The sequence below is a fragment of the Pristiophorus japonicus genome, chromosome 25 (genome assembly GCF_044704955.1).
Source record: "Pristiophorus japonicus isolate sPriJap1 chromosome 25, sPriJap1.hap1, whole genome shotgun sequence".
NCBI lineage: Eukaryota > Metazoa > Chordata > Chondrichthyes > Pristiophoridae > Pristiophorus > Pristiophorus japonicus.
In genome coordinates, this window is record NC_092001.1 from 24,091,466 (window position 1) to 24,117,945 (window position 26,480).

General features: G+C 46.4%; 1 long non-coding RNA gene across 2 annotated transcripts; it reads right to left on the reverse strand.

Annotated features, from left to right (window-relative positions):
• Positions 1 to 1,052: 1,052 nt before the first annotated feature.
• LOC139238082 (uncharacterized) lies at positions 1,053 to 25,866 on the reverse strand. 2 transcript variants are annotated; one of them, XR_011588566.1, is made up of 4 exons: positions 25,822 to 25,866; positions 22,993 to 23,077; positions 14,072 to 15,357; positions 1,053 to 1,284 (listed from the first exon to the last, which is right to left on the reverse strand). It is a non-coding gene; the product is annotated as an uncharacterized lncRNA (long non-coding RNA). The 2 variants fall into 2 exon arrangements; XR_011588565.1 differs by lacking the exon at positions 25,822 to 25,866 and adding an exon at positions 25,465 to 25,576.
• Between the last annotated feature and the right edge of the window lie 614 nt (positions 25,867 to 26,480).

Below are 26,480 nucleotides of genomic sequence, written 5' to 3' on the forward strand. Positions count from 1 at the left end.
TGCGGTGCTTCAGAAGACAGGTCGAAAAAGCAAAGTCACTGATTCCGTCCCATGTGCTCCTCCGATCAAGAATAGCATCACACTAAAAATGCTTCAATAATGGTTACACCTGAGCTCCACATTTTTCAAGGAGCTGGCTCGTTGGTCTAGGGGTATGATTCTCGCTTTGGGGTTGTTACTTGAAATTTGCGAGAGGTACCGGTTCAAATCCCGGACGAGTTCTCAGTTTACCCACGAATTTTGAAATTGCATCGAACTTTTGCAAAGAAGGACTTGCATTTCTGCAACACCTTTCAGGAACTCATGACGCCCCAAAGCGCTTTCCAGCCGTTGAGTTATGTTTGAAGTGTTGTCGTGTGGGGAAAGATGTGCCCAAATCACCCCACACGAACCGCAACTCTTTGCGAAGGAGTTCGGTGCAAAGAATCAGGTGTCTCAGGGACTTGGACTTTCTATGAATGAGTTCTCCTTGTACCTGCGTTCAAGTTTGAAACAGTAACTGGGCTTCCATCTCACGGGAGCAGTGTGTAGCGGTTAGTGAGTAGGTGACCAGGTTGATGTGCGCCGCTTTCAATCTTTGAAATTTCACCAAACAAAGAAACGGTGAATCCAACTGTCCCTGTAAGCGACAGATTGAAGCGATCGGTGCTCCAAACAGAGCTGGAACACGCGCAGTGCAGTAATAGGGTCCGCAACATTAAATGTCAGAGTTATTAAGCAGACAATAATTAAACATACACTTAACAACAGTACTTACACCCAAACCTTGCGAATGTTAGCCGAAGAACTCAAACACGTTACAGTTCCCAGCTCGGTGTACAAATTGAACAAACATTAATCGGATTCTACACTATCTGTTCCAAATGCCACATTTTATATATTTTCCTTAGCCCTGCTACGTGACAATTGAAATTTTTAAAAGTATTACCTAACACAACTGGCCAACTTCTGATGGAAGGTCATTTACCTGCAACGTTAACTCTTTTTCTCTCTCCACAGATGCTGCCTGACCTGCTCAGTGATTCAAGCATTTACTCCTTTTATTCTCCAAACTTATAATCAGAGTATCACTTCCCTTGTCATCTAACTGCACTCCTTCCTGATATGTAGCCTTGTCCTACAAACAGGCTCCTTTCGCACGATTCAGGCATTCATTGGAATTATAACTACTTAACCATAACAATTATGTGATGTCGATAACTCTGTAATACTTGCCGCCAGAGGACGCGACTGTTGGAGTCCTAATGGTCACCTGTCCACACAGGGCCATGTTGTTCAGGCACTCTGTAATAAAGAAGACTAAGGTCACACTAAGTTTAGCTCACTGTACTCAGCCTCGGGGAGTTCTTCTCTACACAACTATTGGCGACGAGTAACAGAATACGAACCTTCACACAACCATGGCTGTGTTGGAATATTAGAGAGATCCGTAGAGGGTCTGAAACCCTGGACCTGAGCAGGGCCATCGCGATCACCCAGGCATGCATGGCCACGGACGAAAACAACAAACAGATATCTCCTCAACATCGAAGCTCACCGGCAAGTACTGTGCATAAAATGATGTCGCTAACAGGCCGAACTGCATATGGCAGGGCCTATTCGTCTGTGGCTGCAAGACCTGTGATGACTCAGATTGCGCCATCGGGGATGAATGTGATTCTATTAGCACCGTGTTGGTGCTGTTGGGGTAATCATCGGGCCCATCAATGTCGATTCAAGCACTACGTGTGCAAAGGCTGCACAACGATGGGGTACCTCCAGTGAATGTGCAAATGTGCTGTGACATACCACATGGCAGAGGATGATCGAATCGTCAGATACCCCTGTATGTTTAATTCCCAGTCTTGGCCACCCTGCAACCACGTTTCTGTAATGGCCACCAAATCATACCCATTTGGAATGATTTGTGCCGACAACTTATTTACTTTATTTCAAATGCTGCGTGCTTTTAGGTGGACTGTTTTAATACCAGTTTTTAAACCATAATTTTTAGTTTTGACCCTGCCTGCAGCCCCTTTACATTCAGTGGCCCTTTTTGTTTTTTGCCTTAGGTTTCTGTGCCCTCCACTTTTACTCATCTCCTTTCTGTCTTTTGCATTTGTCTCCTTTTTGTTTCCCTCTGTCTCCTTGCATTGGTTCCCATTCCCCTACCATATTAGTTGAACTCCTCCCCAACAGCACTAGCAAACACTCCCCCCAGGACATGGGTTCCGGTCCTGCCTAGGTGCAGACCGTCCGGTTGGTACTGGTCCCACCTCCCCCAGAACCGGTTCCAATGCCTAAAGGGACAAAGTGTGTTGGAAAGACAAGCCTGAAGGCTCTGAGCCTCAATGCGAGGAGTATTCGGAATAAGGTGGACAAATTAACTGTGCAGAGAGCAATTAACTGGTATGATGTAATTGGCATCACGGAGATATGGCTCCAGGGTGACCGAGGCTTGGAACTCAACATCCAGGGGTATTCAACATTTAGGAAGGGTAGACAGAAAGAAAAAGGAGGCAGGGTGGCATTGTTAAGTAAAGAGGAAATTAATGCAATAGTAAGAAAGGACATTTGCTTCGATGATGTGGAATCGGTATGGGTGGAGCTACGGAATACCAAAAGGCAGAAAACGCTAGAGGGAGTTGTGTACAGACCGCCAAACAATAGTAGTAAGGTTGGGGACAGCATCAAACAAGAAATTAGGGATGCATGCAATAAAGGTACAGCAGTTATCATAGGCGACATTAATCTACATATAGATTGGGCTAACCAAACTGGTAGCAATGCAGTGGAGGCGCATTTCCTGGAGTGTATTAGGGATAGTTTTCTACGCCAATATGTCGAGGAACCAACTAGGGAGCTGACCATCCTAGACTGGGTGATGTGTAATGAGAAGGAACTAATTAACAATCTTGTTGGGCGAGGCCCCTTGGGGAACAGTGACCATAACAGGGTAGAATTCTTTATTATGATGGAGAGTGACACACTTAATTCAGAAACTAAGGTCCTGAAGTTAAGGAAAGGTAACTTTGATGGTTTGATGTGTGAATTGGCTCGAATAGACTGGCAAATGATACTTAAAGGGTTGACGGTGGATAGGCAATGACAAACATTTAAAGATCACATGGATGAACTTCAGCAATTGTACATCCCTGTCTGGAGTAAAAATTAAACTGGGAAGGTGGCTCAACCGTGGCTAACAAAGGAAATTAAGGATAGTATTAAATCAAAGAAAGTGGCTTATAAATTGGCCAGAAAAAGCAGCAAACCTGAGGACTGGGAGAAATTTAATATTCAGCAGAGGAGGACAAAGGGTATAATTAAGAGGGGGGAAATTGACTATGAGAAGAAGCTTGCCGGGAACATAAAAACTGACTGCAAACGCTTATATAGATATGTGAAGAGAAAAAGATTAGTGAAGACAAACGTAGGTCCCTTGCAGTCGGATTCAGGTGAAATTATAATGAGGAACAAAGAAATGGCAAAGCAATTGAACAAATACATTGGTTCTGTCTTCATGAAGGAAGACACAAATAACCTTCTGGAAGTACTAGGGGAGAGAGTGCGTCATGAGAAGGAGGAACTGAAGGATATCCGTATTAGGTTGGACATTGTGTTAGGGAAATTGATGGGATTGAAGTCCGATAAATCCCCGGGGCCTGATAGTCTGCAACCCAGAGTACTTTAGGAAGTGGCCCTAGAAATAGTAGATTCATTGGTGATCATTTTCCAACAGTCTATCGACTCTGGATCAGTTCCTATGGACTGGAGGGTAGCTAATGTAACACCACTTTTTAAAAAGGGAGGGAGAGGGAAAGCGGGTAATTATAGACTGGTTGGCCTGACATTATTAGTGGAGAAATTGTTGGAATCAATTATTAAAGATGAAATAGCAGCGCATTTGGAACGCAGTGACAGGATCGGTCCAAGTCAGAATGGATTTATGAAGGGGAAATCATGCTTGACAAATCTTCTGCAATTTTTTGAGGATGTAACTTGTAGAGTGGACAAGGGAGAACCAGTGGAAGTCATGTATTTGGACTTTCAAAAGGCTTTTGACAAGGACCCACACAAGAGATTGGTGTGCAAAATCGAAGCACATGGTATTGGGGGTAATGTACTGACGTGAATAGAGAACTGGTTGGCAGAGAGGAAGCAGAGAGTCGGGATAAACGGGTCCTTTTCTAAATGGCAGGCAGTGACTAGTGGAGTGTCGCAGTGCTCAATGCTGGGACCCCAGCTCTTTACAACATACATCAATGATTTGGATGAAGGAGTTGAGTGTATTACCACCAAGTTTGCAGATGACACTAAAGTGGGTGGCAGTGTGAGCGGTGAGGGGGACGCTGAAAGACTGCAGGTTGACTTGGACAGGTTAGGTGAGTGGGTCAATGCATGGCAGATGCAGTATAATGTGGATAAATGTGAGGTTATCCACTTTGGGGGCAAAAACGCGAAGACAGAATATTATTTGAATGGTGGCAGATTAGGAAAAGGGGATGTGCAACGAGAACTGGGTGTCATGGTTCATCAGTCATTGAAGGTTGGCATGCAGGTTCAGCAGACGGTGATGAAGGCAAATATGTTGGCCTTCATAGCTAGGGGATTTGCGTAGAGGAGCAGCGAGGTGTTACTGCAGTTATACAGGCCCTTGGTGAGGTCTCACCTGGAATATTGTGTTCAGCTTTGGTCTCCTAATCTGAGGAAGGGTGTTCTTGCTATTGCGGGAGTGCAGCGAAGATTCACCAGACAGTTTGCCGAGATGGCAGGACTGACATATGAGGTGAGACTGAATCACCTGGGCCTTTATACATTGGAATTTAGAAGGATGAGAGGGGATCTCATAGAAACATAAAAGATTCTCACTGGACAGGATAGAGGCTGATAGATTGTTCCCAATGTTGGGGAAGTCCAGAACCAGGGGACACAGTCTTAGGGTAAGGGGTAGGCCATTTAGGACTGAGATGAGGAGAAACTTCTTCACTCAGTGAATTGTTCACCTGTGGAATTCCCTACCGCAGACAGTTGTTGATGCCAGTTCATTGGATATATTCAACAGGGAGTTAGATATGGCCCTTACGGCTAAGGGGATCAAGGGGTATGGAGAGAAACCAGGAAAGGGGTACTGAGGGAGTGATCATCCATGATCTTATTGAATGGGGGTGCAGGCTCGAAGGGCCGAATGGCCTACTCCTGCACCGATTTTCTATGTTTCTATGAATGAGAGGTGATATTATAGAAATATATAAGATTATGACAGGGCTTGACAAGGTGGATGCAGAGAGGATGTTTCCACTGATGGGGGAGAATATAACTAGATGGCTTGATCTTAGAAAAAGGGGCCACCCATTTAGAACTGAGAAGACAAGAAATTCCTGCTCTCTAACGGTTGTGAATCTGTGGAATTCGTTGCCTCAGAGAGCTGTGGAAGTTGGGACATTAAAAAACTGTCTATTTCTGTCTTAAATTTATTTAAGGGATAAGGGGTTATGGGGAGCGGGCAGGGAAGTGGAGCTGAGTCCATGATCGGATTTGCCATGGTCTTATTGAACGATGGAGCAGGCTCAAGAGGCCTTATGGCCTACTCCTGCTCCTATTTCTTATGTTCTTATGTTCTTATTGATTGAAAATATACAAGAATGTTTCCTGACTCAACATGTTAATGACGTAACTTGGGAAAATTATATATTGGATGTGGTGTTTAGTAGTGAGCCTGACCTCCTATCAGGTCTCCATGTGGGGGAACATCTGGGCAACAGTGTTCACATTGTAGGGTCCCAATTGGCAGGGAGAACCAAAGTGACTGAGAACCTGCAAGTCGCACCGCATTTCAGAAAGACAAACTTCTCCAAAATGGCAGAGGACTTGCAACAGGTAAATTTGCCACTATTCGGTGGTGATGTGACCGATGTTGAATACAAATGGAACGTATTTCAGAATTAAAATGTTGAAAACTAACGTAGCCAAAATCAAAAGATGGAAATGTGGTTAGAAAAAGCCAAGGTGGCTGTACAAAGACAAATAACATGTAAACAGAAATGTCTCTAGAAATTAAAGAAATTTAACACTCAAATAAATAGTGTTCAATTCAAAGAAAACGGAAGCTGCTATTCGATCAGCAAAAAGGTTATTTGGAAAAAAAAATTGTAGGCAACTGTGGCAGCCATGGGAAGAGCCTTTTTTATTTATGGAAAGAGTCAGAGAACGATCAAAGACTAAGTTGGGCCAATGAAGGGTGATCAAGGACAGGTTACAAAGTACTCACTGAGTATGGCGGAAATATTAATGAGTACTTTGCATCAGTCTTCACCCTTGAAGATCATGCTCAAATATTAGAATTTAGTAATACTAGTTTTTCTCAGTAACATTTACATAGATAAGAATATTGTTTTAGAAAAAAATTAACCACATAAAAATACATAGAGCAGCCAGCCAAGGGTCCTCTGGGAGATGGGACATGTGCTGTGTGAGGGTCCTCTGGGAGATGGGACATGTGCTGTGTGAGGCCCTCCGGGAGATGGGACATGTGCTGTGTGAGCCCGTCCGGGAGATGGGACATGTGCTGTGTGAGGCCCTCCAGGAGATGGGTCATGTGCTGTGTGAGTCCCTCCGGGAGATGGGACATGTGCAGTGTGAGGCCCTCCGGGAGATGGGTCATGTGCTGTGTGAGCCCCTCCGGGAGATGGGACATGTGCTGTGAGAGCCCCTCCGGGAGATGGGACATGTGCTGTGAGAGCCCCTCCGGGAGATAGGACATGTGCTGTGTGAGAGCCCCTCCGGGAGATGGGACATGTGCTGTGTGACGGTTATCTGGGAGATAGGACATGTGCTGTGTGAGGGTCCTCCGGGAGATGGGACATGTTCTGTGTGATGGTCCTCCGGGAGATGGGACATGTGCTGTCTGAGGGTCCTCTGGGAGATGGGACATGTGCAGTGTGAGGGTCCTCCGGGAGATGGAACATGTGCTGTGAGAGCCCCTCTGGGAAATGGGAAATGTGCTGTGTGAGGGTCCTCCGGGAGATGGGACATGTGCTGTGTGAGCCCCTCTGGGAGATGGGACATGTGCTGTGTGAGGGTCCTCCGGGAGATGGGACATGTGCTGGGTGAGCCCCTCTGGGAGATGGGACATGTGCTGTGTGAGGGTCCTCCGGGAGATGGGACATGTGCTGTGTGAGGGTCCTCCGGGAGATGGGACATGTGCTGTCTGAGGGTCCTCTGGGAGATGGGACATGTGCAGTGTGAGGGTCCTCCGGGAGATGGAACATGTGCTGTGAGAGCCCCTCTGGGAGATGAGACATGTGCTGTGTGAGGGTCCTCCGGGAGATGGGACATGTGCTGTGTGAGCCCCTCTGGGAGATGGGACATGTGCTGTGTGAGGGTCCTCTGGGAGATGGGACATGTGCTCTGTGAGCCCCTACGGGAGATGGGACATGTGCTGTGTGAGCCCCTGGCCTGTAAGTTTAGTAACTCACTGCACTCTGGAATGGTCCTTACAGATAGGAAGGAGGCTAAAGTAGTCCCCATTTTTAAAACAATGTGACAAAGCAGACCTGGGTAACTATCGGCCCATCAGTTTAATGTCAGTAATAGGTAAGATGCTGGAAAGAATCATAAGGGATGCAATATATGAATACTTGGATAGGGAGGAACATATTAGGGAAGCCAACATGGCTTCATAAAGAGTTCATGTCTCACAACTCTAATTGTATTTTTTGAAGAAGTTACAAAGTTGGTGGATGAGGGAAGCCCAGTAGACATTGTCTACTTAGATTTCCAAAAACCTTTTGAAAAGGTACCAAACAAAAGGCTTCTCTATAAGATCGGAGCCTCTGGTACTGATAATTTCTTGAGCTGTATAGAGAACTGGCCGGCAGGATGTTGGTAAAGAGCAGTTATAGATGGATTTGGATCTGTTTGGAGACCGGTCACCAGTGGTGTCCTGCAGCGTTCAGTGTTGGGACCGTTGCTTTTTGCTATTTTTATTTATGATCTGGATTTTGGGGTTGGGGGCACAATTTTGAAATGATACCAAGATCTGTGCGAGTGCTCGAACTGTAGAAGAGGCTCGCTTGATTCAGGCAGAACTTGAAGTGTTGGGACACTGGCCTCATGACTGGAAAATGATGTATAACTTAGATAAGTTCAGTGTGATGCATGTGGGCAGGTCAAATGCTCAACATTCATACACCCTCTAGGGAAAGGGATTAATGATGGTGGAGATAGAAAGAGATTTGGGCATTCTAGTGAATACATCCTTAAAGGTACACGAGCAATGCAGTATGCGACAGTTAGAGCAAATAGGGTGTTGGGGTGGATCCATGGGACAATTGAGTATAAGACGAGTACTGTTTTGTCCTAATACAAGACCTTAGTCAGGCCACACTTGGAATACTGTGTCCAGTTTTGGTCTCCACACATGGTGTGTGATATTGAGGTTCTGGAAAGGGTCACTAGACTAATTCCAAGTCTAATGCATCTTAGTTACCAAGATAGGTTAAAAGAGTTGGGACTCTTTACCTTAGAGCAATGTAGACTTAGGGCGATATGATTGCGGTTTATAAGATAATGAACGTGAAAGAATGTTCCAGCTGACTGTTTATTTCAATTAAATAGGTTAGGCAGCATCAGGGGACACAAATTTCAGTTGTACAAGGCTAGATCTAGGTTAGACATCAGGGGGTGGTTCTTTTCCCAGAGAACAGTAGACCTCTGGAACAAGCTGTCCTCTCATGTGGTGGATACAGACTCACTGAATTCCTTCAAGTAAAAGCTGGATCTGTTTCTGGCTGTGGCGGAGATTAACACTTACAGAAGGTAGGTACTGCAGGGAGTTTAATGGCCAGAGTGATCTCCTGGACTAGTTTCCATCGCTTACATGGGTTGGAGAGGAATTTCCCAGATTTTATTTTCCCAAATTATCCTAGGTTTTTAAAAAAATCTGTATTTTTGCCTCTCCCAGGAGATCACATGGATTCGGGTGGAGTGGAGTGTCTTCGCTGTGATATAACGCAATTGTGTGGGACAGGCTTGATGGACCAGATGGTCTTTACCTGTCCGTCATTTATCGTATGTATTAAAACGTTTCCTCCACACTGTCCTGTTGAACACTACCAGAGCAGGTACAGCACTGATTAGATTCAGAGTAAAGCTCCCTCTACACTATCTCGTGAAACAATCCCAGGGCAGGTACAGCACGGCTTAGACACAGAATAAATCTCAGGCCCCGAATTAGATCCCACAGGCCCCGTGGTGACAGGCCCGGGGGAGCGGGGTCTCTGACCGCCATCTTGCACAGGGCGGGACCAGGGCAAATGCACGGCCATCTTGGTTCAGGAACAGAGAGTGGGCGGGGCTTCAGTGTCTCTGTTCCCAACTGGGTCCCAGTGCCCGGGAGATGGAGCATTCTGGGCAACACATTTTTCATCATCATAGAATCAGAGACTGGTTACAACATGGAAGGCGGCCATTGGGCCCGTCAAGCCCATGCCGGCTATCTGCAAGAGCTTCTACTAATCCCACTCTAGCTACTCTGTCCAGACCCCTCATGATTTTGAACACCTCTGTCAAATCTCCTCTCAATCTTCTCTGTTCTGAGAACAATCCCAACTTCTCCAGACTATCCACGTAACTGAAGTCCCTCATCCCTGGAATCATTCTCGTAAATCTTTTCTGCACGCTCTCAAAAGGCCTTTGTATACTTACTAAAATGCTGTAACCAGAATTGCTCCAGTTCAGTCAACAAGCTCCCCGCCGGAGTGGAATTAAACTACAGAACCAGTGGGAACCTGTTCAACCTTCATCGTCTCCAGGCCAGGTCCAAGACCACCCCAATCTCTGTCGTTGAGCTACCGTACGCGAACAATACCGGTGTCTGCGCACATACAGAGGCTGAACTCCAAGTTACAGTCGACATATTTACTGACGTTACAAAAGCATGGGCTTTACTCAAAACATCCATAAGACAAAGGTCCTCCACCAGCCTGTCCTCAACACATAGCACTCCCTCCACCCACCCCCCGTAGTCATCAAATCCATGGCGCGGCCCTGGCCAGCGTGGACCATTTCCCATACCTCAGGAACATCTTGTCAGCAAAAGCAGACATTGACGATAAGATTCAACACTGCCTCCAGTGCAGCCTTCCGCCACTTGAGCAAAAGTGTCTTTGAAGACCACGTCCTCAAATCTACAACCAAGCACATGGACTACAGGGCTGTAGTAATACCCACCCTCCTGTATGGCTGAGAGACATGGACCATGTTCAGTAGACACTTCAAGTTGCTGGAGAAATACCAACAACTATGTCTCCGCAAGATCATACAAATTACCTGGGAGGACAGACACACCAACGTTAGCGTCATCGACTCGGCCAACATCCCCAGCATTGAAGCACTGACCTTATTTGATCAGCTCCGCTGGGCAGGCCACATTGTTCGCATGCCAGACACGAGACTCGCAAAGCAAACAAGCCAAAGGTGTGGCAGAGGAAACGTTACAAGGACACCCTCAAAGCCTCCCTGATAAAGTGCAACATCCCCACTGACACCTGGGAGTCCCTTGCTAATGACCGCCCTAAGTGGAGGAAGTGCATCCGGGAGGGCGCTGAGCACCTCGAGTCTCATCGCCGAGAGCGTGCAGAAATCAACCGCAGGCATCAAAAAGAGCGTGCGGCAAACCTGTCCCACCCTCCCCTTCCCTCAACGACTATCTGTCCCACCTGTGACAGGGACTGTGGCTTCGTATTGGACTGTTCAGCCACCTAAGGACTCATTTTTAGAGTGGAAGCAAGTCTTCCTCGATCCGAGAGACTGCCTATGATGACGACCCAGAACTGCACACAATACACCAGTTGAGGCCGAACCAGTGTTTTATGCAGGTTCAACATAATATCCACACTTCTGTACTCTTTACCTTTATTCATGAAAAATAGGATCCAGCAAGTCTTTGTGTCCACTTTCTCAACCATGGCTGCAACCTTCAGTGATTGGTGCACACATACTCCTGGGTCTCTCTGTTCACGCACCCCTTTACAATTGTACCCTTTAGTTTATATTTCCTCTCCTCTTTCTTCCTACAAAAATGTATCGCTTTTGAACTTTTCTACGTTAAATTTCATCTGCCACATAGACACGCTGGTGGAATGGATGGACATGTCTTTCTGAAGTCCATCACCATCCTCCTCACTGTTCACTGTTCTTCCAAGTTTTGTGTGAGCTGTAGATTTGGAAATTGTGCCATGTACAAAGGTCATTAATATAGATCAAAAAAGCAGTGGCCCCAATACCGACCCCTGGGGAACAGTACTTCCTCCAGTCTGAAAAACAACCATTCACCACTACTGTCTGTATACCTTAGCCACTTTTATATCCATGCTGCCACTGTCCCAATTATTCCACGGGCTTCGATTTTGCTGGTATTGGTAACACGCCTGGGATCAGTAAACACAAAACCCAGTCTGTTAATCACTTTCAGCTACTGGACTTAGCAGGTACCCCACAGCTGGCAGGGAACATTAAGACAGATTGCAAAAGTTTCAAAAGATATGTAAAGAGAAAAAGGTTAGTAAAGACAAACGTAGGTCCCCTGCAGTAAGAATCAGGGGAAGTCATAACAGGGAACAAAGAAATGGCTGACCAATTGAACAAGTACTTTGGTTCGGTATTCACTGAAGAAACACAAACAACCTTCCGGATATAAAAGGGGTCAGAGGGTCTAGTAAGGAGGAGGAACTGAGGGAAATTCTTATTAGTCGGGAAATTGTGTTGGGGAAATTGATGGGATTGAAGGCCGATAAATCCCCAGGGCCTGATGGACTGCATCCCAGAGTACTTAAGGAGGTGGCCTTGGAAATAGTGGATGCATTGACAGTCATTTTCCACCATTCCATTGACTCTGGATCAGTTCCTATGGAGTGGAGGGTAGCCAATGTAACACCACTTTTTAAAAAAGGAGGGAGAGAGAAAACAGCCTGACATCGGTAGTGGGTAAAATGATGGAATCAATTATTAAGGATGTCATAGCAGTGCATTTGGAAAGAGGTAATATGATAGGTCCAAGTCAGCATGGATTTGTGAAAGGGAAATCATGCTTGATAAATCTTCTGGAATTTTTTGAGGATGTTTCCAGTAGAGTGGCCAAGGGAGAACCAGTTGATGTGGTATATTTGGACTTTCAGAATGCTTTCGACAAGGTCCCACACAAGAGATTAATGTGCAAAGTTAAAGCACATGGGATTGGGGGTAGTGTGCTGACATGGATTGAGAACTGGTTGTCAGACAGGAAGCAAAGAGTAGGAGTAAATGGGGACTTTTTAGAATGGCAGGCAGTGACTAGTGGGGTACCGCAAGGTTCTGTGCTGGGGCCCCAGCTGTTTACACTGCACATTAATGATTTAGGCGAGGGGATTAAATATAGTATCACCAAATTTGCGGATGACACGAAGTTGGGTGGCAGTGTGAGCTGCAAGGAGGATTCTATGAGGCTGCAGAGCGACTTGGATAGGTTAGGCGAGTGGACAAATGCATGGCAGATGAAGTATAATGTGGATAAATGTGAGGTTATCCACTTTGGTGGTAAAAACAGAGAGACAGACTATTATCTGAATGGTGACAGATTAGGAAAAGGGGAGGTGCAAAGAGACATGGGTGTCATGGTACATCAGTCATTGAAGGTTGGCATGCAAGTACAGCAGGCGGTTAAGAAAGCAAATGGCATGTTGGTCTTCGTAGCGAGGGGATTTGAGTACAGGGGCAGGGAGGTGTTGCTACAATTGTACAGGGCCTTGGTGAGGCCACACCTGGAGTATTGTGTACAGTTTTGGTCTCCTAACCTGAGGAAGGACATTCTTGCTATTGAGGGAGTGCAGCGAAGGTTCACCAGACTGATTCCCGGGATGGCGGGACTGACCTATCAAGAAAGACTGGATCAACTGGGCTTGTATTCACTGGAGTTCAGAAGAATGAGAGGGGACCTCATAGAAACGTTTAAAATTCTGACGGGGTTAGACAGGTTAGATGCAGGAAGAATGTTCCCAATGTTGGGGAAGTCCAGAACCATGGGACACAGTCTAAGGATAAGGGGGAAGCCATTTAGGACCGAGATCAGGAGGAATTTCTTCACCCAGAGAGTGGTGAACCTGTGGAATTCTCTACCACAGAAAGTTGTTGAGGCCAATTCACTAAATATATTCAAAAAGGAGTGAGATGAAGTCCTTACTACTAGGGGAATCAAGGGGTATGGTGAGAAAGCAGGAATGGGGTACTGAAGTTGCATGTTCAGCCATGAACTCATTGAATGGCGGTGCAGGCTAGAAGGGCCGAATGGCCTACTCCTGCACCTATTTTCTATGTTTCTATGTGTCTACCTTCAATATGTGAATAGAGCATCACGCCTGTAAACCTGGTTTACGTTTATATCCACTCAGCAAATCTATTTAAGAAAAGCCTGTAGGCCAATGAAACACTGTTAAGGTGCCAGTGTGCTGCTGGTTTGATTGGCATTTTGCCTGTAATGGACTCCGTATTTTGGTCACCGTATTTACGAAAGGATATATTTGCATTGGAGGCTGTTCAGTGAAGGTTCACGAGGTTGATTCTGGAGATGAGGGGATTGACTTATGAAAATAGGTTGAGTAGATTGGGCCTAAACACATTGGAGTTCAGAAGAATGAGAGGTGATTTTATCGAATCATAAGATAATGAGGGGGCTTGACAAGGTGGATGCAGAGAGTATATTTCCACTCATAGGGGAAACTAAAACAAGGAGACATAGTCTTAGAATAAGGGGCCACCCAATTAAAACTGAGACGAGAAATTTCTTCTCTGAGGGTTGTAAATCTGTGGAATACTCTGCCTAGGAGAGCTGTGGAGGCTGGATCTTTGAATATATTTCAGGCGGAAATATAGACAGATGTTTGAGCGATTAAGGGAGTAAAGGATTATGGGCAGCGGGCAGGGAAGTGGAACTGAGTCCATGATCAGATCAGCCATGATCTTATTGAATGGCGGAGCAGGCCCGAGGGATCAAATGGACAACTCCGGCTCCTATTTCTTATGTTCTCATGTTGTAACTGAGCATTACTCCCAGACTAACCTTGTCTGTAATGAAATATATGCCATTTAATAAGCCTCATGTCCTTGCTCATGTCTGCTGCAGATTCCAGAGTTGATTCCGGAGATGAGGGGGTTGACTTATGACGATAGGTTGATTAGGTTGGGCCGAGACACATTGGAGTTCAGAAGAATGAGATGATCTTGTTGTGGCCCTGAAGGACTGTGTCCAGGCTAAAGTTCTGTTCACCCTGTAAAATCCTCCCCACAGATTGTCCTTTTTTTCAGCTCCAGTCAGGTGATGCTAAACGCTCAGGTGGGAAAGACAAAAATCCACAGCAATGTGTTGAAAGCAACACTAATTTGTGTGTCTATATCCCAAATATTAAACTCCAATCCAGTTACAGGAGTTATTAACATCAGCGTTACAGGATTAATAAACCCCAACTATCAGAATGAATACAATTCAGTCCAGGATGTGATTACCAGCAGCAATAACAACAGAATCCAACCCCTGCAGTCACTTGTGAAGTCGCTGGTGTCTCAGCAGGTTGCCTGACAGAGAGAATCCCTTCCACACTCAGAGCAGGTGAACGGCCTCTCTCCAGTGTGAACTCGCTGGTGTGTTAGCAGGTTGGATGAGGTAGTGAATCTCTTTCCACACTCAGAGCAGGTGAACGGTCTCTCCCCAGTGTGAACTCGCTGGTGTCTCAGCAGGTGGGATGACCGAGTGAATCCGTTCCCACACTCAGAACATTTAAAAGTCCTCTCCCCAGTGTGAACTCGCTGGTGTGTCAGCAGGTGGGATGACCGAGTGAATCCCTTCCCACACTCAGAACATTTAAAAGGCCTCTCCCCAGTGTGAACTCGCTGGTGTGTCAGCAGGCTGGATGATACAGCGAATCTCTTCCCACACTCGGAGCAGGTGAACGGCCTCTCCCCAGTGTGAACTCGCTGGTGTATCAGCAGGTCGGATGACTGAATGAATCCCTTCCCACAGTCGGAGCAGGTGAACGGCCTCTCCCCAGTGTGAACTCGTCGATGTGTTTCTAGCTTGGGACGGGTAGTTGAAACATTTCCCACAATCCCCACATTTAAATGGTTTCTCCCCAGTGTGACTGCACTTGTGTCTCTCCAGTTTGGACGATCGGCTGAAGCCTTATCCACACACAGAGCACGTGTACCGTTTCTCCCCACTGTGAACGGTGCCTTCTGCTTCCATGGTCAAAAGCTGATGATATTCCAGTCCCGATGTACCGAGTGACTGTCAGATCTTGAGGTGATGTTTGGTTTGAGCTTCCAGTCTACAAATCCTCCCCTTTTAACACCCTGTAAAGTGAATTTCAAACAGGAAAAGTGAGTGTGAGAGAGAACCCACAAAAACACAAAGGCAGGTTGTGAAATGGAGCTTAATAAATCTGGTCATTTGTGGGGCCGGCACTTGAAAAAAGTGACCATGAAAGCTGCCGGATTGTCATAAAAACACATCTGGGTCAGTACTGTCCTTCAGGGAATGGAACCCACATCCCTCGACAGGCCCACATGGTAAATTGTTGTTCCCACTGGGCCCAGAATTACTGGGGGTGAAACCCAGCAGCTTCTCCCTCTCTCCATCCAGCTCAAACTGATGTAACAAACAGATCCACAGAGGAGGCCAGGGAGTAACTTCCACATCCAGCGCCCACTGATACAGAGCAGCTGGGAATTGCTGGGCGTGCTGGAGAAATGCAAGTTGTTGTTTTCCAGGTGTGGGGGAGGTGTTGCCCCCGGGGGTTGCTGGTGCCGGGCCTGGTGGCTCTGACTCAGGCCCCGTGAGCCACACTCGGTGTTGCCCGGGGATTGAGAGCCGCACTCGGTGTTGCCCGGGGACTGAAAGCCGCACTCGGTGTTGCCCGGGGACCGAGAGCCGCACTCGGTGTTGCCCGAGCCGCACTCGGTGTTGCCCGGGGACAGAGAGCCGCACTCGGTGTTGCCCGGGGACCGAGAGCCGCACTCGGTGTTGCCCGGGGACCGAGAGCCGCACTCGGTGTTGGCCGGGGACCGAGAGCCGCACTCGGTGTTGCCCGGGGACCGAGAGCCGCACTCGGTGTTGCCCGGGGACCGAGAGCCACACTCGGTGTTGCCCGGGGACCGAGAGCCACACTCGGTGTTGCCCGGGGACTTCGAGCCACACTCGGTGTTGCCCGGGGACTTCGAGCCACACTCGGTGTTGCCCGGGGATTTCGAGCCGCACTCGGTGTTGGCCGGGGACTTCGAGCCGCACTCGGTGTTGCCCGGGGACTTCGAGCCGCACTCGGTGTTGCCCGGGGACTGAGAGCCACACTCGGTGTTGCCCGGGGACTGAGAGCCACACTCGGTGTTGCCCGGGGACTGAGAACCACACTCGGTGTTGCCCGGGGACTGAGAGCCGCACTCGGTGTTGCCCGGGGACTGAGAGCCACACTCGGTGTTGCCCGGGGACTGAGAGCCACACATCGGTGTTGCCCGGGGACTGAGAGCCACACTCGGTGTTGCCCGGGGACTGAGAGCCACACTCGGTGTTGCCCGGAGACTGAGAGCCACACTCGGTGTTGCCCGGGGACTGAAAGCCACACTCGGTGTTGCCCGGGGACTGAGAGCCACACTCGGTGTTGCCCGGGGACTGAGAGTCACACTCGGTGTTGCCCGGGGACTGAGAGCCACACTCGGTGTTGCCCGGGGACTGAGAGCCACACTCGGTGTTGCCCGGGGACTGAAAGCCGCACTCGGTCTTGCCCGGGGACCGAGAGCCGCACTCGGTCTTGCCCGGGGACCGAGAGCCACACTCGGTGTTGCCCGGGGACCGAGAGCCACACTCGGTGTTGCCCGGGGACTGAGAGCCACACTTGGTGTTGCCCGGGCCCCGAGAGCCACACTCGGTGTTGCCCAGTGACTGAGAGACACACTCGGTGTTGCCCGGGGACTGAGAGCCACACTCGGTGTTGCCCGGGGACTGAGAACCACACTCGGTTAAAAAGGAGGCAGACAAAAAGCAGGAAACTGTAGACCAGTTAGCCTAACATCTGTGGTTGGGAAAATGTTGAAGACTTCATTCTTAAAGAAGCAGTAGCACGACATTTGGAAAAGCATAATTCGGTCAGGCAGTCAGCATGGATTTATGAAGGGGAAGTTAAGTTTGACAAATTTGCTGGAATTCTTTGAGCATGTAATGAACAGGGTGTATAAAGTGGGTGTGGTGTATTTGGACTCCCAGAAGGCATTTGACAAGGTGCCACATCAAAGGTTACTGCACAAGATAAAAGTTCACGGGGCTGGGGGTAATATATTAGCATGGATAGAGGATTGGCTAACTAACAGAAAACAGAGAGTTGGGGTAAATGGTTCATTCTTGGGTTAGCAAACAGTAACTAGTGGGGTGCCGCAGGGATCAGTGCTGGGACCCCAACTATTTACAATCTATATTAACGACTTGGAAGAAGGGACCGACTGTAACGTAGCCAACTTTGCTGACGATACAAAGATGGGAGGAAAAGCAATGTGTGAGGAGGACACAAATAATCTGTAAAAGGACACAGACAGGCTAAGTGATTGGGCAAAAATTTGGCAGATGGAGTATAATGTTGGGAAGTGTGAGGTCATGCACTATGGCAGAAAAAAAAATCAAAGAGCAAGTTATTATTTAAATTGAGAGAGATTGCAAAGTGCTGCAGTACCGCGGGACCTGGGGGTACTTGTGCATGAAACACAAAAGGTTAATATGCAGGTACAGCAAGTGATCAGGTGGCCCAATGCAATCTTGGCCTTTATTGCAAAGGGGCTGGAGTATAAAAGCAGGGAAGTCTAGCTACAGTTATACAAGTTATTGGTGAGGCCACACCTCGAATACTGCGTGCAGTTTTGGTTTCCATATTTATGAAAGGATACACTTGCTTTGCAGAAAGTTGAGAGAAGGTCCACTGGGTTGATTCCGGAGATGAGGGGTTGACTTCAAAAGAAAAGGTTGAGGATGTTGGGCCTCTACTCATTGAATTGAGAAGAACGAATGAAAGGTGATTTTTCGAAACGTATAAGATAATGAGGGGGCTTGACAAGGTGGTAGCAGAGAGGATGTTTTCACTGATTGGGGAGACTAGAAATAGGGGACATAATCTTAGAATAAGGGCCCCCCCATTTAAAACTGTGATGAGGAGGAATTTCTTCTCTGAGGGTTGTAAATCTGTGGAATTTGCTGCCTCAGAGACCTGTGGAAGCTAGGACATTGAATATATTGAAGACAGAGATAGACAGTGTCTTAACCGATAAGGGAATAAGGGGTTATGGGGAACAGGCAGGGAAGTGGTCCTGAGTCCATGATCGGATCAGCCATGATCGTATTAAAAGACGGAGCAGGCTCGAGGGGCCGTATGGCCTGCTCTTGCTCCTATTTTTTATGTTCTTATTTTCTTATGTAGTCTGGTATGGGAGTGTGGATTTTACTCATATCTGTCCATCTCTGGTATGTGGATGAGGGTTTTACTCTGTATGTTAGTTTCTGATACGAGAGCGTGGATTTTATCCTGTACCTGTCAATTTCTGGTAATTGCCTGTGGGTTTCATTCTGTATCAAAAAGGGCCACATTACAACATAATTCTAAAAGGATAAAGAGTGTTAAAAAAAGAAGCCTGAAGGCTCCGAGTCTCAAAGCGAGGAGCATGGTAACCAGGTGGACAAATTAACTGCACATATAGCTGTTAATGGATATGATGTAATTGGGATTACAGAGATATGGCTCCAGGGAAACCAAGGCTGGGAACATAATATGCAGCGGTATTCAATATTGAAGAAAGAAAAGGAGGTGGGGTAGAGTTAATGGTTAAAGAGGAGGTTAATGCAATAGTAAGGAAGGACATTGGCTGGAATAATGTGGAATCTGTATGGGTCGAGCTGCGAAACAACAAAGGGCAGAAAGCGTTTGGTGGTCTGTAAACAAACCAAACTAACAGTAGTAGGGAGGCCGGGGATGGCATCAAAAAGGAAATTAGAGACGCGTGCAATAAGGGTTCAGCAGTTAACATGGGTGACTTTTACCTACATATTGATCGGGCTAACCAAACTGGTAGCAATATTGTGGAGGAGGATTTCCTGGAGTGTATAAGGGATGGTTTTCTGGACCAATATGTCGAGGAACCAACTAGAGAGCAGGCCATCCTAGACTGGGTCTTGTGTAACGAGAGAGGATTAATTAGCAATTAGTCGTGCGTGGCCCCTTGGGGAAGAGTGACCATAATATGGTAGAATTCTTCATTAAGATGGAGAGTGAAACAGTTAACTCAGAGACTAGGGTCCTGAACTTAAAGGATACTTTGGTGGTCTGAGACGTGATTTGGCTGGGATAAACTGGCGAATGATACTTAAAGGGTTGATGGTGGATAGGCAATGGCAGACATTTAACGATCACATGGATGAATTACAACTATTATACATCCCTGTCTGGCGTAAAAATAAAACATGAAAGGTGGCTCAACCGTGGCTAACAAGGGAAATTAGGGACAGTGGCATATAAATTGGCCTGAAAAAGCAGCAAACCTGAGGACTGGGAGAAATTTAGAATTCAGCAGAGGAGGAATAAGGAGGGGGTAAATAGAGTATGAGAGTAAGCTTGCAGGGAACATAAAAAACTGACTGCAAAAGCTTCTATAGATATGTGAAGAGAAAAAGATTAGTGAAATCTAATGTCGGCCCCTTGCAGTCAGAATCAGGTGAATTCATAATGGGCAACAAGGAAATGGCAGACCAATTGAACAAATACTTTGCTTCTGTCTTCACTAAGGAAGACACGAATAACCTCCCGAAAAAACTAGGAGACCGAGGGTCTCGTGTGAAAGAGGAACTGAGGGAAATCCTTATTAGTCAGGAAATGGTTGGAGGGAAACTGATGGGACTGAAGGCCGATAAATCCCCAGTGCCTGATAGTCTGCATCCCAGAGTAGTTAAAGAAGCGGCCCTAGAAATAGTAGATGCATTGGTGGTCAATTTCCAACAATCTATAGATTCTGGATCAGTACCTATGGATTGGAGGGTAGCTAATGTAACCACACTTTTTAAAAAAGGAGGGAGAGAGAAAACAGGGAATTATAGACCGGTCAACCTGACATTGGTGGTGGGGATAATGCTGGAATCAATTATTAAAGATGTAATAGCACAGCATTTGGAAAGCAGTGACAGGATCGGTCCAAGTCAGCATGGATTTTTGAAAGGGAAATCAAGCTTGACAAATCTTCTTGAGTTTTTTGAGGATGTCCCTAGTAGAGTGGATAATGGAGAACCAGTGGATGTGGTGTATTTGGAATTAAAAAAGGCTTTTGACAACGTCCCACACAAGAGATTAGTGTGCAAAATTAAGGTACATAGTATCGGGGGTAATGTATTGATGTGGAGGGAGAACTGGTTGGCAGACAGGAAGCAAAGAGTGGGAATAAACGGGTCCTTTTCAGAATGGCAGGCATTGACTAGTGGGATGCCGTAAGGTTCAGTGCTGGGATCTCAGCAATTTACAACATCCATTAATTATTTAGATGAGGGAATTTAACGTAATATCGACAAATTTGCAGATGACACTAAGCTGGGTGGCAGTGTGAGCTGTGAGTAGGATGCTAAGAGGCTGCAGGGTGACTTGGACAGGTTAGGTGAATGGGCAATTGCATGGCAGATGCAGTATAATGTGAATAAATGTGAGGTTATTCACTTTGGGGGCAAAAACAGGAAGGCAGATTATCCGAATGGTGACAGATTAGTAAAACGGGAGGTGCAAAGAGACCTGGGTGTCATGGTGCATCAGTCACTGAAGGTAGACATGCAGGAACAGCAGGCAGTAAAGAAAGCAACTGGCATGCTGGCCTTCATAGCGACGGGATTTGAGTATATGAGCAGGGAAGTCTTACTGCAATTGTACAGGGCCTTAGTGAGACCACGCCTTCAGTATTGTGTGCAGTTTTGGTCTCTTAATCTGAAGAAGGACGTGCTTGTTATTGAGGGACTGCAGCGAAGGTTCACCAGACTAATTCCTGGGATGGCAGGACTGACATATGAAGAAAGACTGGATCGGCTAGGCTTATACTCACTGGAATTTAGAAGAATGAGAGGGGATCTCATACCAACATATAAAATTATGACGGGACTGGACAGGTTAGAGGCAGGAAGAATGTTCCTGATGTTGGGGAAGTCAGAATCAGGGTTCACAGTCTATGGATAAGGGGTAAGCCTTATCAGACTGAAATGAGGAGAGACTTTTTCACCCAGAGAGTGGTAAACCTGCCAAATTCTCTACCACAGAAAGTTGTGGAGTCCAGTTTGTTGGATTTATTCAAGAGGGAGTTAGATGTGGCCCTTACGGCTAAGGGGATCAGCGGGTATGGAGAGAAAGCGGGAGTGAGGTACTGAAGTTGCATGATGAGCCATGATCATATAGAATGGTGGTGCAGGTTCGAAGGACCGAATGGCCTGCTCCTGCACCTATTTTCAATGTTTCAATGTATCTTTCCATTCTTGGTGAGTGAGTGTGTATTTTGTGCTGTATCTGTCCATCTCTGTTATGTGAATGTGAGCTCTTCTCCATACCCGTCATTCTCCAGTATGTTAGTATTGTTTTACTGTGTACCCCCAATTCCTGATAGAGTACTGGTTTTACTTTCTAACTGTCAATTTGTTTTATGGAGGTGAGTGTTGATGCTGAATCTGTCGGTCTCTGGTAAATGAGCCTGAGTTTCACTCTGTATCTATCTGTCTCTGCTGTGTGAGTGTGGGCCTTTCTCTGTATCTCTCCATTTCTGCTATGGGAGTCTGGGTTTTATTTTGTACCCATCAAGTTCTGACATGTGATTATGGGCCTTACTCTATAACTGCCAGTTTCTGCTTAATTGTGAGTGGGCTTTCCTTTGTACCTGTCAGTTTCTGGAATGAAAGAGAGGTCTTTACCCTGTACCTGTCAATTACTTGTTCGTGAGTCTGGGCATGTCACTGTATGTCAATTTATGTTATAGGAATAGGATTGGAATAAGTCAGCCTCTGATGTGTGAGCGTGGGTTTTATACTGTATTTCTCAGTCTCTCATGTGCAAATGTGCGTATTTTTCTGTAACTGTCGGGTTTTGTTTTGTGTTCAGGTTTAATCTGTGCTTCTCAGTTTCTGCTATGTTAGACTGCACCTATTTGTTCCTGCTTCTTGATTGTGTGTTTTAGACAGTACCTGTCAGTTCCTGCTATGTGAGTGTGGAATTTACTCTGTATCTGCTTGTCTCTGGTATGTGAACATGAGAATCAATTTTACTTTTAACATTTCTCTGATATGTGAGGGAAGATTTTGCCTTCTCTGTGTCATTTTTTCTGATGTGTGTGTGTGGGTTTTACTCTGCCCCTTTCAGTTTCTGCGATGCAAGTAAAAATTTTACTTACTGCTTTTCAGTTTTCCGACATGTGCTCATGGGATTTACACTTTACATGTCACTCTCTGGTATGCAAGTGGGGATTTTATTCTGTTACTGTCACTTTCATATATGTGGGTGTGTGTTGTATACTGTATCTGTCAGTCTATGGTACGGGAATGTGGGTTTTATTCTGCACCTGTCATCTACTGGTATGTTCAGGGGGTTAAATACTGAATCTGTCAGATTCTGAAACATGAATATGGCTTTTGCTCTGTACCCATCAGCTTCTGTTATGCGAGTGTGGTTTATATGCTCTATTGGACATTTTTTCTGATAGATGATTGTCTTTTATTCTCTACCTGCCAGTTTCTGGCAAGTGAGTGTGGGTGTTTAATGTACCTGTCAGTGTGATCTGTTTCAATGGTGAAACAGCATCTGATATTACTGCTCCATGTGGCTGTAAGATTCACAATGTAACTCTGCCACTTCGGATCATTGTGGGACTGACAGCTTCTGCTGCCTGTGACAATTGGATTGAGGCCAGTTCTGTGTCTCTGCGCTCTGTGAGTGATAATCTACTTACTGTGTGTGAGAAGGAGCTGCCTGCACTGTTCCTTGTGTTCCGGGTGGAGGAAAGCTCACATTTGTTCTGGCTGAAGAATTTTGCTCTGAGAATAATAATACAAGAACATTATTAGTTCGAAGATATGGATGCAGGGGAGAATATGAGGGAGCGACAATGTATCTCTTGATCATCAGCAACATGGTTCTGGAGAACTCAGCTCACCAAAACAATATAACCCGTCTTTAAAATATCTTCTCCCACACTCCTCTCCTGGTGTATGCAATAGATGCACTTTGTGAAACTCCTCACATCCTCACTGTCAGGCTGTGTTTCCACTGCTCACTGCCCAAGAACAACAGACACGGTGAGATTGGAACTGAATCAGGAACATTCACTGCTGATTTGGGGAAAGAAAGCAGCAATGATTTGAAAGAGCGAGGTGGTTTACTTTCTCTGTTACCTGACACTGTCCACACACAGCCCGAGAATGGCCTCTCCCTTCCCCCACTCACATCATGTTCCAGAACAAGTTCCTGCTCCACTCTGCCTCTTACACACAGCCCCCGAGGGAACTAAACCACGAACGTTCACTCCTGGTTTGGAGAGAGAAAGCAGCAGATTGTAAACAGCAGATTCTGCGCATTCTGTCTCCTTACCCTGGACACACGCTATCCACACACAGCCCGAGAATGGCCTCTCCCTTCCCCCACTCACACCACACACTGACACTGATTCTTGGTCCACTCTGCCTCTTACATTCAGCCCCCGACTCCCCCTGAACTCCCCCCGGAATCAATGCCGATCTCTGAGCCCATCTGCGGACACGCTCCTAATGCGCTGTGCTGCTGTAAGGAGGCTGCTGCTCGCTGCCTTACCCCGGGGCCGCGGTGTCTCCATTCCAGGCTGTTTTAAACCATTTTCTTCCGCTCACTGAGTGAATGGCGATCACGGGCAGGGCTGGGGGAGGGGAGGGCACATGCGCTCTTCTGCTCACTGGGAATCGACACAAGGGGTGGGGCTGAACCGCGCATGTGCAGCTCTCTGCAATAATTCAATCTGTAAAAATTAAAGTGCACTTTTCCCAATTTACTTTTATCAGAATCTGAGCAAAGGAACTGGGCCTGGGGGGAAAGGACAGAGAATGATTAAAGCTGCAAGCCTTGTCCCTTGGAGATGATCAATTTGGGATCATTCCGTACAGCATGTTTCTCTCCATGAGCCCGCGTTCACAAAGAAATCCTGCAGCAACATCGGAGGGATGAGGGACTGGGAGTGTTTGCTGGGACCGTGTAGGAGTTAATATCTGACAGAAACAGTCGGAGATCAGTTTAATAAGAGTAAAACACTCGGTCACTGAGAGTAATACCGAAGTGGATAATCAAGGGGCTTTCGTGAGGGAAAAACTTAATTCAATAACTATTCATAATGAAGTAGTACTCGGTAAAATAATGGGACTCAAGGCAGACAAGTCACCTTGCCCTGATGGTTTACATCGTAGGGTCTTAAGAGAAGTGGCTGCAGAGATAGTGGACACATGAGTTGTAATCTACCAAAATTCCCTGGATTCTGCGGCAGTTCCAACAGATTGGAAAACTGCAAATGTAACGGCTCTCTCTAAAAAAAGGAGGCAGACAAAAAGCAGGAAACTATAGACCAGTTGGCCTAACATCTGTCATTGGGAAAATGCTGGAGTCCATTATTAAGGAAGCAGTAGCGGGACATTTGGAAAAGCATGATTCAATCAAGCAGAGTCAGTATGGCTTTATGTAAGGGAAATCATTTTTGACAAATTTGCTCTGTAAGGGGGAACCAGTGGATGTGGTATTTTTGGATTTCCAGGAGGCATTTGATAAAGTGCCACATAAGAGGTTACTGCACAAGATAAAAGCTCACTGGGTTGGGGGCAGTATATTAGCATAGATAGAGGATTGGTTAACTAACAGAAAACAGAGAGTCGGGATAAATGAGTCTTTTTCCAGTTGGCAAATGGTAACCAGTGGGGTGCCGCTGGTATTAGTGCTGGGTCCTCAACTATTTACAATCTATATTAATGACTTGGAAGAAGGGACCGAGTGTAATGTAGCCAAGTTTGCTGATGATACAAAGATGGGTGGGAAAGCAAATTGAGGACACAAAAAATCTGCAAAGGGATATAGACAGGCTAAATGGGTGGGCAAAAATTTGTCAGATGGAGTATAATATGGTAAAATGTGAGGTTATCCACGGTGGCAGAAATAAAAGAAAAGCAAATTATAATTTAAATGGAGAAAAATTTCAAAGTGCTACAGGACAGAGAGACCTGAGGGTGTTTGTGCATAAAACACAAAAAGTTAGTATGCAGGTTCAGGAAGTCGTCAGGAATGAAAATGTAATGTTGGCCTTTATTGTAAGGGGGATAGAATAAAAAGCAGAGAAGTCCTGCTCCAAGTGTACAGGGTATTGGTGAGAGCACACCTGGAATACTGTGTACTTAAGGAAGGATATACTTACATTGGAGGCTGTTCAGAGGTTGATTCCGGCGAGGAGGTGGTTCTCTGATGAGGACAGGTTGAGAAGGTTGGGACGATACACTTTGGAGTTCAGAACAATGAGAGAAATCCGAGGTGTGAGAATATCTCAGCTGTTACTTTACCAAGATGGCCGCGCATGCGCTTTGCTGCTCACTGATTCAAGATGGCGGAGGACTGACCATGCCTTCCTGTACAAAGCTGGCCGCCGTTATGCGGCCTGTGACCGGGAGAAAGCCTCGAGGCTGCAGCCGCCGATATTCCGGTTGTTATTCCGGGCTTCCGGCGGGCACCAGTTGTTTATGAAGCCTCCCCGGCTACCCGCTGGTCCATTACTCACCTCCACCCCGCTGAGATTGAGCTGTTTTGCGGAAAAGATAATCACCATTTCCACGCCGCCATTGCACTCACCGCGCATGCTCCAAATACAGCCAGGTCTCGCGCCTGCGCACTGGGTCTCTGGGGTCGGCACATCCTCCGTCGCGGGGAATGCTGGGTAAATACAAAAGACCACGTGAGAGAACGGGACAGGATTTACTGGGCCCCCATTGGGCACTGAACCATCATCATTCTGGCACTCAGACTTTGTTTCTGCTGCTCTGAATAACCCTGTCCCTGAGCTGGAGATTAGTGTTCTGTCTCAATATTGCATAAATCAGCTTGTTTCAAACACCGTGTGTCCAATATTTCATTTCTCCATAAAAAGAGACTAATTAATGTTCCCTTCCCTTCCATTTTGGGCCTTTTCTTACTCTAGATTATTTCACTTCTCACGTAATTCATCTTTTACCACATCAAATCCCAAACTTGTTTCATTTGAGTATACGGCTTGTGGATGTCTCAGACTGAACCGGCGTGTCTCACTTTACACTCATTTAAGTTTCCTTTCAACCAACCCTTGAAAGAACTATCTTGCGTAAGACTGTAAATCAGTTATTTTCTGTATTTAACGATTGTTGAATGTGGTTAATAGATCTCCACACAAACTGCATGTGAACA